This window comes from Rattus norvegicus, chromosome 14 (assembly GCF_036323735.1).
Source record: "Rattus norvegicus strain BN/NHsdMcwi chromosome 14, GRCr8, whole genome shotgun sequence".
NCBI lineage: Eukaryota > Metazoa > Chordata > Mammalia > Rodentia > Muridae > Rattus > Rattus norvegicus.
Genome location: NC_086032.1, coordinates 41,986,130 through 42,000,826, shown reverse-complemented (window position 1 = coordinate 42,000,826; position 14,697 = coordinate 41,986,130). Strand labels below are relative to the sequence as shown.

Genomic DNA, 14,697 nt, shown 5'->3' with positions numbered 1-14,697 from the left:
AGACACTCTATAGTCGTCTTTCAGAGATGCTGTAAGGGGATTGTTTAAGAACTAGTTCATGGATTGATCGATCCACCATTCTACACAACAACTCCTCACACTGTACACTGGGACTAGAACAGTACAAAGTCATTTTAAACAAAAACAAAAAGCACCACACACAATATTAAGTACATGGGCACAGCTGGGTTCTGGTAAACTATACACATAAAGCCACCGAAATGCGCACCCCCTTGTCATGTCAGTTGTCAGGAAACCACCCATCCAACTCGGGAAAACCAGATTGCTTCTGTAGCATGGCCTCTGTGTCTGAGACAAGCTGGACCTGATGGTGTGTAAGCTGGTTTGCTGGACTCTGGTTCAAGCCATCCTAAAGGTGGCTTTGGGGGCGGGGGAGGTAAAGTGCTTGTCTAGCATGTGCAAAGCTCTGGGTTTGGACTTTCACACTAAGGAAACACATGGGCTTTCCCCACGGTTACAGTAAAATACATCTGGTCCTTGAATCCCTTAGTTTCCCTACAACTGAGTACACACGGAATCACAGCATTTGTTGGGGGACAATTATCCCAAGAAACTGTTTAACTGAGAACATGAGCGTTCGTAGCTCATTTGGCTAACACTGTCTGTCCACTCTGGATTTTGGTTATCTTCTCTCACAAGTCTTAGCTGTTTCTTCCTCGGCTAAGCATCTTCATCTTTTATCCGGGTGATAAACTCTTAGTCCTCCTTCCTCTGTCAGAAATGAGAGGGAAGTCATACATACATACATACACACACACACACACACACACACACAGAGGCACACATGCACACACATCCCCACACAAACATACATTCATATACATACACAGGTGTGCACACATACACATGCACACAAACACACATGCACTTAAACACACATCCATGTTTACACACACACACATAAACATACATCCATGTATACACAAACACAGGTTTACACACAAACACAAACATACATCCATGTATACACACACAGGAGTCCCACATACAACCCACACACACACAGGTGTACACACGCACAGAGACATACATCCATGTACACACACAGGTGTATACACACAAACATATATACATATATACACACACAGGTATACACACACACACACACACACACACACAAAATCAAATAAGAACCATAACAAAATTTTGGAGACAGAGAGAGAAAGAGAGGGAAGGAGAGACAGAAAGAGACAGAGACAAAGAAGAAATGGGGGAGAGGGTCAAAGCTTCCCGGCCTTCGTATCAAGGGACAGTGTAGTATAATGTTTCATGATCGAGACTACCATGTTTTGCTTTCATGACCTTTCCAACTCTTCCGAGCGTGCCCTCTTCTGAGCCCCAGAACAAGGACTATTTTTCACTACAGGTGCTGCAGGAACTCAAGGTCATCTATTCCCCGTGAGCCATAAAATTAACTCAACAGGCCAGGCTGTGCAAAGGCACAGCCAAAATATGGTCTTTCATAACTTGAAGTAGGTGATTCGAATATATATTGTATATTCTTATATAACAGCAGTATGTGCAAATACAGAGCTGGACACCACACGCCTTGTGGTGATGGTCTTACCTGGAACACAGAGGGCACTAACATGAGATACGTGTACTTGACCCTGGAGACATGATAGTGAAAAAGAGTGCTTTGCCCTGGGTTTTAATATCCAAACGCTGGGTGTCCCAGCAGTGGAACAAGAAAGAACTACATTACTGCCTCTCATCGTCTTGCAGACTCTACTTACCCCGCCCAGCAGAAAACCCAGATTTGAAAACAAATCTGCTGGAATGTGGAATGAAAAATTTTTTAAGTTCTTTGAAAGTGCTCTCTAGTGTTCTTCTTTGAAAATTTTCCATGTAAATCAAACCCAGATCAACAGGCCAGAGGGAGCCATCAACCCCTCTATGGCAGATTCACTGTGAAAGCCAAAGACTCCATGAAGCTTGCTCAAATGCCAGGCTGCCACGGACAGTCTCCTGAGGAGGCAGACTTGGCCTCCAACTTTGGCTTTTCCTGCACACAGTCCACTTCGTGCCAAAGTCAGCTATCCTCAAAGCTGCCCAGTCCTAGCAGATGCTCAGCCGCTCTGCTGAGCTTACGACCGTGAGGTAAGTGCAAGCTGAAGAGGCTTCCTTATCAGAGAGAGCTGGAGGATACACACTTGAGCTTCGTCTTGGCCTCTGAGGGAGTTGCTGAGGTTAATGGGAATGCTGGCATGCAGCTTCAAGGGGAAAAAATGGTGACCAGAAATGGAGAATGAAGCTGCAGAACTAGAGCTGCCTGTTAATCTGGCACAGGCTTGCATGCTCTTGGCTCTGGGGAGCCCGGAACCCCATAGGAGGACAGCTGTGTGGCCCCAAGAGCTGTGATACTGGGGGAGCCGTAAGCTCCCTGCTGTCACAAAGCACCACTGTGTAGGTGGGACAGTGCCAGAAACAATGGAAATCTCTTTTTCTCAGCACTCTGAGAGGTCTGAGGTCCAAGGTTTCTCCTAAGGCCTTTCTCCAGCATGTGCAAGGTTGCTGTGGTTACTGTCTCAGTACGTTTTCTCATCTTCCCAATGTCACGCCCACACCCAAGCACCTCTTCCTGTCAGACACCTGTCATGCCGGGACAGAGCCCACCTCGACAGCCCTTAACTTCATTCAAGTTGAACTTCTTCAAGACCCTGCCCCCAAACAGGCCTCCACTGTGATGTAGGATTTCAACACATGAATTCTGAGGGGGCACGACATAGCCTATGATATTGTGAGAGCCTCTACAGAGAATGAACACAGAGACTGAAGAAAGGCCAACTCACCTTTGCCACCTAGCACCCAGCATAGAACCTGGTACACATACAGAAAGGGATGGAGTAAATACAGGAGCTCCAACCTCTGTGCACAGCATTCCAGGCCCTTGGTCCTCACCCCCTTTCTATTCTGCTCTTCTTTAGGTGACCCCCGGCTATCTACACCTTTCTGACTACACCAACGGCTCCCTCTCCACACTGTCCTTCACATGGCTTCTCCCCTCTAAATATATCATCACAAGGTGTGTGCCTTGGAAGTTCACACAGCAGCTGTCTAGGGCTGGCTGAGAAAGGAAAGCCTCGTATTCCTTTACTGTACTTGCAGACTTTGAGTGCACAGTATGAAGCCAATTTCCTTGGCTCCCCTGACTGAGGGTAGGTAGGGCTTTCTTTTACCCTTCAGATGTTCAGTGTCCAACACTCAGTAGATCTCAAGTGCCACTTGAAGGCCCCTTATTCCGCCCTCCCATAAATATTTGTTCAGTGCACTGACAAGTGCCATTCTAGGTGGCGGGACGTATCGGCAGGCAAAAACAAAGAAAAATTCCTGCCTTCTAGAACACTTATAAATTTCTATTTGCATACATTCTGGGGAAATATATACATGTGAATATATATAATATGCCATATATCATACAGTTTTTAGAGGAGGAAAGAGAGACTGACTTAAGACGGAAGGCTAGAACTCAGTGTTGGAAGGTGGTAAATTCCACAGGGGAAGTCAGATAAGAGGACTAGGGACTGAGCATCAGCCCTGGGTATGTCTGCATTTCCAATGCATCAGTCAAAGCCAGGGCAACACAAATAAAAACTCAAGCAAGGGAGGAAGTGACCATGTAGATACCAAGAGAAGAGGATACCAGCCAGCACAAAGGCCCTGAGGAGGAATATGGCCAGTAAGTCCAAAGGGCACCGTGGATAGAGTGGTTAGCAGGCAAGAAGACCATAACAGACAAAGTCACAAGAGCCACAGATAACTGGAGCCCTCCAGGCTGTTACCAGAACTTCATCTTCTACGATGAGGAGGGAGACTTTAACCTAAGTTTTCAAAGAATGTCATATATGCCTGGAGTGTTGATGAGGTCATTCTATTAAAAACAGAAACAGAGAAAGGGATCAAATCAGAGCTGTCAGCTAGGAGGTCACTGGCATCAGCTGGGCCAGGCAGAAGGAACTATTAGGCCCGTGGCAGTGTGGATGGCTGTGGTAGCCCGTACTTGGCAGTCTCCGTTTTGAGTTCTCTCCTATACCTTCGCACTACAGAACACAGCAGCAGCACCACCGACAGGCTGCTGCCATTGTGGCACCAACCGCTCAGGGTGGCTTCTCTCCCACACAAACTTTTTCCAAAACCCCCCGCTGAGGCCAGTCTCCTGGTTTTCACATCCATTTCTGGCCCATTATCTCAGACGCCTTCCCTTTACCAACCTCTGCCTTCCATCAGTTCTATCAGTGACCCTTTCCCTTAAGATCCTCCAGGCCCTTCAAAGGTCACGGCACATGTGGTCCACTATGATGTCTTCCCAGAATGCACAGCTCATACTAATGTCCTCCTTGCCCAGATCTCACCCCCACCCCAGCTATGTACCATCCAAGCCTGAGGCCCTGCAGATCCTGTGGTGCAGGAAGTGATTAAGGATGGAATCCTTATGGAGGAAGCATGTCACTAGACAAGAGCACGCTGCCCTTTAATGTTGGTCACATAAAAATTCAGACCGCTGTCCTCCTTGCAATTTGAGAGGACAGGGCCACGCCAGGCTTCCTCACTCATTAGGAGAGCTGGGAAAGCTGTGGGCCTTCTTCCCCATACACCTCAGCTCACAGGTCAACTTTCTGGTCAGATACTGGGGCTGCCCTGAATTTTTTAATTACTCGATATGACAGAGAACAGAATTTACTGAAGCCATGACCACCTTTTCTCCTTCAGGATCCCATGGCTGTTGTTTGTGATATCATAACCACAAATACTTATATAGACATAACGAAATATATGTGTATACACACACACACACACACACACACATGTATGTGAACTACTCTTACTCTCTCCAATGAATTACAATTCCTGCACTGTGGTTTAAAAAAATGGTTAGAACAAGGGGATCAAAACTCCCACCAAAACTAAGGTAGGGGGAAAAAATCAGGTATTAACATAGACATCTAAAGATAGATGGGTAAAAATATTGGCTTGTCACTTGAGCTATGTATCAAACCATTTTAGAATTTGGAAAGTCTCTGAAGTTCTTTCGATATTAGAAAATTCACACATCAATTTTTTAAATGATATATTAGATGTTACTTACTGAAATGTGGAGGTGTACAGGATAGCCCACAGTTGACTCTCTAGACTACCACTGCCTACAGTCTAAAGATACCATCTTCACATCTATTATTAAATTTCAATATTCAAATCAGGATAAAAATCATGCCAAAGAAAAACCAATAAACCATTTCCAGAGATGCCTAAGGGGACAGTCATGCAGTTGCTGCTACGAGAGTACAAGGGACTCGTCTCCTTTGACCTGTGTTTTTTGTCTAGGGATTTTTAATTAAGAAAAATGCAAAATCTGGATGCAGCAGTCATTGAGAATCGAAGTGGCTTTATCTGGGCATCAGTCAATACTCCCAGTCCCAGCAGGCAGGCCTTCCTCAGCAAGCAGCTCTGCCGTCCAATCAGAATGACCTCTCAGAGTCAGCCCAGCTCTGCAGCCAGGAGAGCAAACAGAGCTCAAGCCCAGCCACTCCAACAGCAAACAGAGAGCAGAATGGTGCCTTCTGCACACTTGAGCAGCAGGGGCTTCTCTGGCCTTCGGTCATATTAACCAAATACATTTGCCTTTGTGTTTCTCCGCTCCAGAGGGTAAGTGGGTAGGTGGCTGCTGTGCTTGGTGCTAAGGGTCAATCCCAAGCCTCATGCCTGGCAGGGAGGCAGGCAAGCATTCTCCTCCCAGCTACATCCCTGGTCTTCAGTGTTCTACCTAGCAGGCTTTCAAGGCAATGTTTACTCACTTAACACATACTTTGCCCCTCCTCCCTCTCTCTCTCTCTCTCTCTCTCTCTCTCTCTCTCTCTCTCTCTCTCTCTCACACACACACACACACACACACACACACACACACACACACACACACACTTACCTACTTCCTCTGTGCTTACAGAGAAGAAAGACTGAATAGAAACACTAGGGAAAAACATAGTGAGAAGGAGGGAGGGGAGAGGGAAGAGAGAAGGAGGGAGACAGGGAGAGAGGGAGAGAAAGAGATGGATGGTAGCCATGGCTAGAAAATCCAAACAATAAGAAAACGAGAAAAAGAGAAACATCCTGGAGTACTAGTGGGTGAAAATTTCACACTGCTAGCATGTATGCCTTAAAGGGGGTGGGGTTCGTAGCACATGAATTTACAAAACCTCTCATTATGTGTGTGCACTGATATTTCATGGATCTTTGTAACCCACCACACAAGCAGGACCACCTCACTCCTTACAAACATGCTACAGTACAGCTTAGACAAACACCTTGGCACGGAGTCTAGCAAGCCTGTTTGAGACATGGCTGCTGACTGTGGGGTCCAAGAGCATCTGGTTTACAAGTTAGTTTAATCTCATGCCAGTCCCCTTTCTGCTTGTATCACACCGCCCTGCTTTGCCTCCAACTGCATCATAAAACTGATGGACAAGCCATAGCCATCAAAGTCAAACGGTAACAAAGACCCCATGAATCCAGCCGAGAGCTGCTTCCTGCAGAGTTGGTGGCTGGTCGTCACAGCCCTCTGAAGGGTCCCAAGCAGCTCGGCTTTCACATCAGTCCTTTCTACACTCTCGAAGGCAGACACAAAACAGGAAGAAAGGACAGGATCGATTACCATCTACTATATACTTCACTAACAACACTACCATCAGAAACTGCCAGAAACGCAATAGACAGACCACGGCCTTGAGCTATCAGAGAAAGATCTTGGTCCCTGCATTGTCAACTTCTAGACAACTCCCACAGCAGCCAACACAAAGAAAGCTGAGGCTCCCACAAAAGGTATGCAGTCCAGTAGGTGTGTTGGGCAGCAGGGATAGGCTTTCCTTGTCTTAGAAGCTATGTGGGAGTATCCAATTCCCCCTGACAACTGTAACACCTCTGGCAACTCCCAGTAGGTGGACAGAGCTCAGGGCTGGGCCACACACATCAGTCAGGAAACACAGGGAGACTCGTAAGTGTTCTGCATTTGTATTTCCATCTCTGGGAGTGAGCTGAGGCATTTCACAGGTAAAGGTGTTTGAAACCCCTACCCACGGACCCCCTCAACCTCTCCCACAACTTGAGCAGAAATAACAAAAGGCCAATTTCCCAGACTTAGCCTGTGTAAATGTTTAGCACTGTCTCTGGGAATTCCTAAGTATCTGATTCAGTTATTACTATGGTTGAGCTTCTAAACCTCACTCGTTATCACTTTAGAAAACGAGAGAAGCATAGCAATGTATAGAGTTGGCTGTGTGCTACGCACTTCATAGGGGTGCCATTGTTTACATGGATACGCCATGGGCTTTGTGAGGAAAAGTCTGGATTCAGCTATTAAATTATGTCATGTGAGAGAATGAGAATGAGAGCAAGAGAGTGAGAACAACTTATAGGAATCAGTTCTCTCCTTATACCATGTGGGATATTGAACTCAGACCATCAGGACTGGCAGCGGGGATCTTAACTTGATGAGCCACTTGGTCAAGCTCTGGGTTCAAATGAGTAGATATAAGACTTGAATGAAAGTACTTGTCATCTCTAATACTGATATCGCTAAGCCTGTCTCTAAATTTCTGCAGCCATTTAAAAAGTAAGGTAATGCTGTCTCCTTATACGACTGTTTTAAAGAACAAAATTGAGAAGCACGTCAGTAGCATACAGGGCATGCTCAACAGAACGCTTCCCACATGTGCACAGCCTCCCTGACCCGAGAAGGGCTTGTACTCTGGCTGTCTCTCAGGAAAGGATGCTTCGTTCTGTTTCCCCTTGGAACTCCCACAGCAGCTTTCGCCACAGCACATCTTACCACATTCCTCTGGAATTTAATGGAATTGCACTTGAGGAAGTAATCTAAGTCGGTATCCCTTATCTCTCCTAAGTAAATGCCTGCTCACGATCAGTGCCCATTTCCAGTCTGCTCTGAGAATCAGGAATTGAGAACCAAAGAGCTGGGCTTGGCAGTTTATCTCTGAGAAAAGTCTTGGTAAATTCACTAATTATTGTCCAACCTCCCTAGTCACTCAGACACTTGAACCAGACACCAGACAAAGAGGCACAGCAGAGACTAACTCTGCAAGAGTCACGCATCCTCGAGAAAATTTAACTTATGAAGTCAGTATGGAATAACTTACCGGGACACTAGATTTTGTCCTCACATGGGCGTCAGCTACATGACAGTTATAATAACCATTTTCTCTCATTCTCAAAAGGGGCTGAGCAGGCGAACTGCACAGAACAATTTTGCAATGCGGGCCAGCATGGTGCTGATGCTCCTTTCTAAAATCAGTTACTCATTTAGACGCTGTCCGTGTGAAAACAGTCACCGGACTACTCCTGCCTGTGAATGAAACTGGGGATGGAGACTTCTCTGAGCACCTGATTAGTTTGCAAATTCCCATTTTGAACAGTTATCGTGTCAGAATATAGATCTATACTGGAACAGTATAATTAAGACTACATCTTTTATTCATCCCAGATCAGTACAGGATCCAGAAAGCACCCTTTGTTCTTGTATCAGTAGTTGCATTAAAATACATAAGCATTCATGGCACATCACTCACATATGGAATCTGTTGTGGCTTTTTTTTTTTCTTTCTTTTTTCCGGAGCTGGGGACCGAACCCAGGACCTTGCGCTTACTAGGCAAGCGCTCTACCACTGAGCTAAATCCCCAACCCCCTGTCGTGGCTTTTAAAGGGAACCAATATTTTGGGTTATTTAACATGGAAACTATAAAGATAAGTAAAATACCGAAGATGTAATATTCCAGGCTCTATCAGAGCACTCACCAAGTGTGGTCTCTAGGAATAAAGGCACCTCTTAATACTTCCACGGGCTCAGGGCACGGGGATATATTGACCAGACTTTGTGTTTATGGACAAATGATTACAGCCTAGAAGCTTTGCAAATGTAACTGTCCTGTAACCTCAATGGATCAATCTTTCTGGACCCCTAACTTTACTGCCTCCCCACACCCTCCCCAAAAAACCATTCCAAGTAAAGGGCAGGTGAGGGGTCAGAATCACTACCTATATATTTTTAATCCAAAAGAGGATTAAGGTAGAGGTCATAGAAATTTTGATGTTTTATTCAAAGAGAAAACAGGCAACAAATTCGTTACCATCTTTGCGAAAAGCAAAGCATTGCTCAGACTTAAAGTCAGACAGGACTGGGGCCATAGCTCTGTGGCAGCAGACTGAGCTCAGCATGGAAAAAGCTGGGTTGGACGCGAAACCAAAACGAAGAAGGGAAGACACAGCAGCAGATAGGAGTGCTCTAGAGGACGTGCCTAGACTGGTTCTGCACTGACTTCCACCATCACAGAGAAACTCAGAGACACTGGAATTAAAAAAATGGAAGAAGAAATGTGGACAGAAGGTCTCTGAGAAAAAAGGCGATTTTTTTTTTTTCAAATGGAAACAGGCCACAATGAAAGTCTGGTTCTCAAATCTTTTCACAGAAAGACCTCCCTGCGAAAAAGCACAGTCGGAGGGACAAGCACAGAACCAAAGAGACCAAGCACAGAGAGGAGCCGTACCCCTACGAGTAACTGATTTTCTAAACTGTATCGTGAAGAGCAAAGGACGAAAGAGTGCTCTCAGCAAATGGTGCTAGAATATAAATCCAAAAAATACAACAAAGGCAGTTTGGAACTCCCAGCATAAATACCCTCAAATGGATCAAAGACTAAGATGTAGGCCTAGGAGAATAAAAGTTCTGTACAAAACAGCAACAGGGGTATCTGTGAGCTTCGATTAAAGCGAAGAGTTTTACGACATTGAAGCCAGGAGCTTCAGGTCTATACTGGCCCGTGCCTGCAACACCACCATCTGGAGGCAGAGGCAGGAATACCCCAAGTTTGAGGCCGGCTTGGACTAATAACAAATTTCATGATAACCTCTGCTACAAAGGGAGATCCCGAGACAGAAAGGGGAAGAGAGGGAGAGAGAATGAAGAAGGAAAAAAAAAAACCATAAACTGAACTTCATTGTCATCAAAACTTTCTAGCCATTGAGGAAATCATCAGTAAAAACATTACACATATATAGTTTCCTATGTGGATGTAATTTAAAATTAATTGAAATTTACATCACGTCACTGCAGGGCATTGTATTGGTTAGTCTGATAACAACTGAACACAGGCTACAGCCATCAGAAAAGAGAGTGTCTTGCTTAAGAAGCGGCCTCCATAAAAAATTACATCTTACATTGCTGTAGGTGTGCTTGAGGGCTTTTCCTTAATTAGTGATAGATGGGGAAAGGTTCAGCCCACTGTGGGGGCCATCTCTGGGCTGGTGGTCCTGGGAGTACAAGAAAGCAGGCTGAGCAAACCATGGGGAGCAAGTCAGTAAGCAGCACCCACCCATGGCCTCTGCATCAGCTCCTACCTCAAGGTTCCTGCCCAGTTTGAATTCAGAGATGAACAGTGATGTGGAAGCAAAAGCCGAATACACCCTTTCCTCCCTACGTTGCTTTTGCTCATGGTGTCTCATTATAAGAATAGTAATCCTAACTAGGAGAGACGTAGAGGAGAGACTCCATCAAGAAAATTAATGAAGGCAGTCAGCGATTAGGTGCTGGAGGGACTGAATATGAATTTTATATCAAAACTATATACATAGAGAGAGGAAGAGAAAGAAAAACAACCCAGTGTAACAGCAGACAATGAATAGCCATTTCCCTGAAGAAAGTACAGAAGTGGATGCTGGTATCCAACTAGATATGATACAGCCTTTAAAGGAGAAAAAAGAAAACCACACACCCTATTAAACACTATCAGTATTTAAAAACATGCTTGATGTGGTTGTCACAAACAGGGTCATTACAAAAATCAACTGTGCTTCTATCTATGAATAGCATATAATCTGAAAATGAAATTTTTAAAAGCTCTATTTGTAAAGGCATGCAAAAGAGCAGCAACACAAATCTCTCGGGAATAAACTTAACACACAAGTGAGGGAGTTGAACCCTGAAAACAACCAACGCTCTTAATGCTGCGATAGCGCCCATGTGGCCACAATCAGAAGGCTGGTTTTACATTCAGAACGCAATTAACAGTAAGGAAAAATCACAGCTTCGCTACTTTTCTTATACACCCCAGAAATGACACCGCCCACAGTGGACCTGGCTCTCATACATCAATTAGCAATCAAAAAGATGTCCCACAACCATGCACACAGCCATGCCCACAGCCAATGTGATGGAGACCATTTCTCAGATGAGGTTCCCTTCCCCTAGGTGTCTCTAGTTTGTGTCAAGTTGACAAAAACTAACCAGTACAATACTACCTATGTCAAGATATATTATCAAAGGCTGCAGAACATACAAACCACACAAAAAAGAAAAAAAATATATACAATACAAGGAGTGAGCTTAACATAAATCTCAAACTTTAATAAATGATATCAAAACTAATAAATGTGCCTAAGTAATACAAGACATACATAACAGGAAAGGCAGTGACAGTTCTATGGAAACTGTATTTTCTGCCCAATTCCTTTAAGGCCTAAACTTATCCCCTGAAGAAGTCTACTAAATTTAAATAAGTAAGTCATGCTAATTATTTCAAAAAAAAATCAAATAAGGAAAATAAAGTCTCATGTTCACAGGCCTGGGGATGGGGCAGCTTCACACATCAGTGGTATACTTGGATTGGCTGGGATGGAAGCCAGATGAGGTTTGGTGAGAGCAGCAGCCCTGCCTGGGTTGTTCAACTCTGGGCAGCTTCCTGACAACCTCTCATTTGGCTGCTCCCCAGCCATTGTATTTACAGTAAATAAGACACCCCTGCCAGCATAAGGAATTATCTTCCTTATCAGCAATTTGCTCTAAGTACAGGCTCTGGGAAGCTTCCTTTTAGACTCGAAAAGCAAGTAATTGAGTTAAATAGATTTTTAACTGTTCCTGAAACCGAACTCCCATTTCTCCTCTGACGGCTCCCTCTGCCAGTCCCTCCACCACCCAGAACCGACTTTCACCCCTGCTTCCATGCAACCTGTTCCACTCTGGAGATGTAATGCTTCCACCCAGCGCACTAGCTCCACACTGGCCTGTCCTCTGCACTTCAACCCCGTGAAAACAGACACCACCCCACAGCCATTTTCCTTTGAGACCTCACAGGCCAGAAGCCACTGCCATCAGGGTGTCTTAGATACAATGGTCACCTGACCCACCATCTAATCTGTCTATAAAGTGAAGCAGATGTTGCTTTGGGGCTGATTCGGGGGTGAAAGCTCTGTATGCAAACACATAGGCACATGCGTGTGTGTTTTTGTGAATGTGTTAGAATGTGTGCATGTCTATGTGTGCCTTTTTACTTCTACTGTGTATATGTGTACATGTGATAAATATAAATATATATATATATATTTATATATACATAGACATTTGTCTGTAGGTATATGTGTGTGCTTGTATGTATATATGTATTGTATGTACAGGTATGCTTTTATGTATATATATGTACATGTGTGTGGCTATTCATACATGTATATCTGGGAAGCTTTATATATGTGTGTGTGTGTGTGTGTGTGTGTGTGTGTGTATATATATATATATATATATATATATATATATATATATATATATTCATGTGTCCCTCCTTCCTCAACTTCTGCCCCTCCCCGCATCTATCTCTCTGCTATTATTCCTCCTAGTCAACTTAATGTTCATGAAGTTTCCTCCAGAAGCTGCAGCTTAGCAACCTCACAAAAAGAAGAAGCTCTTCTCAATTTTGCTCAGTGACAGTTCTGAGGCCTCCAAACACTAACCACTCCGACCATAACTGGACAGGCCTATATCACAGCCCAGAGCGACTCAGAGTCCTCTTCTCCAGAGGCTAGAAGTAAGGCAAAGGGAATTACCCAGGGGAATTCTGGGTGACGTATCAAGAATGTGGAGTTAGTGAGGCCAGTCCATGCTCTCTGGTGTCTGTACTGAGTGCCTGGCCACTGACAGCTGCCCCTGTAACTGTCCCTGTATGCACACTTCTGCAGAACGGACTCTCTACATTGCTTCCTGATACACAGAACTATTATTATACTTTTATTTAGACACCTATAGTGGAGGCACTTCCTTTCTATATGAACATCCTAATGCCAAATGTACATGCTGCAGAAAACGGATGGGTCAGTAGTTTTTGTTTGGGTAGGAAAAAAAAAAACCCCAACAAAGTGTGAACAGCCGGGAATGCCAAGAGAAGTAAGCCATCCACCCAAGTATGAACCTAGATGAGTACTAAGGCCTCGAGGGAGGATGCAGCTTTCTCTCTCCTACCAAGCCAGGGCTGCTGAGGCTGTCGTGAGTGGCCTCGGGTTGTAGCTTTGTCCATAGCTGTACTGAAGAACTTCCTCTCTGTGAGAGAGAAAGGGAAGAGGAGAGAGGATGAAGGGGACAAAGGGCAGAAAAGGAAAGAAATCAACATCCTGCACTCAGAAGACCTTACTGATGGGAATCTGGGAATCTCTCAAATAAATGGCCATGACCACTTAGGACTGCCTCAAAAATACTTACAGAACGAACACAAAACCACACCCCCAACCAGATCCAGTTTCTCCAGCAGCTTCTTTAACACCAACCTGGGCGCACTTAAGTCAATGTCAGAATCAGCTTTTCACAAGAGCTTTCTTTTGTGGATTTTCCATCCGGCAAAGGTTTCTATTCCAGGGCTGGGCAGATCTGACCACAGCATGCTTGGCTAGAGAGTACAGTGAGTCCCCAGCAGACACTCCAACCTGGCGGGACAAAGACAAAAAGCCATTAGTAGGCCTGATATTCTCATTCGTGTGAGCACGCTCGCTTGCTCACTCACTCGCTCTCTGTCTCTCTGTCTCTCTTCCCCTTCCTCCCCCCGCCCCAATATAACCCAAACAACTACTTCAAAAGGGTTAAAATATTAATGAACAGAAACAGGTCTTGTAGGTACCCTAAGCACAAGCGAGGCCTACTGAAAAGAGTCTCTGACTGGTGATTTTTAAAGCCTGGCGTTTTAATTAACCACGGAAAGCACAAGCTACAACTAAAGTTTCATGAACACACTGATCTGCCCCATGGAAAACCACAGGAATGTTCTGGCAGGGCCTGGGACACAGAGGCCTGGAGTGATTCCCCTGAGGAACTGAAATAGAAAATTAACTTGCTCAATATGTTTCAAGAAACAAAATGAAACCCAGACTTAATCTCAATCAAACACGAAAAACATTTCAGAACTTCAAAGGACACCGTGAAGACACCAAAGCAGAGACCATAAAGAAAGCTTTGTGTAGTTTAGGAATCAGAACGCATTTGCATTGCAATGTGAAAAGGGCCACAATTTCATGGGTTGAATAACAAAGCCAACACTAATCATCTTTTGTTTCCCAATAGGGAAAATTATTGTGTAAAACCAATCTTCAGCAAATAAGCCATAAGTATTTTCAAATGTGCGCTGTATCGGTAAGTATTATCAAATGCATGTCTCCATAAAAACAAGCCATTAATTACTTTACCACTACACAACCACACTTTGGCTTGAGTGGTAAAAGACACTCAGACAAACTGTTAAAATGTCTGATGCTCACTAATACTGAGGCTGGCAATTTCAGCTCCAAAAAGGCAAATGGGACCGTCTTCTGACAGCAGTTCTCGAGCAGTAATTAATTATACTAGTAGCTATGATAACATCTAT

General features: G+C 44.5%; 1 protein-coding gene across 18 annotated transcripts in view; it reads right to left on the bottom strand.

Moving 5' to 3' along the window:
* Apbb2 (amyloid beta precursor protein binding family B member 2) overlaps nt 1-14,697 on the bottom strand; it is a 383,293-nt gene that overhangs the window by 232,104 nt on the left and 136,492 nt on the right. For 15 of the 18 annotated variants that reach the window (XM_063273105.1, XM_063273114.1, XM_039092527.2 and 12 more), the window contains one exon: nt 13,610-13,765. The gene's annotated coding sequence lies outside the window, so the exon portion shown is untranslated. Of the gene's footprint in view, nt 1-13,544; nt 13,766-13,956; nt 14,025-14,697 lie in introns of those variants that run through there. The other 3 variants (XM_063273103.1, XM_063273108.1, XM_063273102.1) reach the window with 2 other exon arrangements.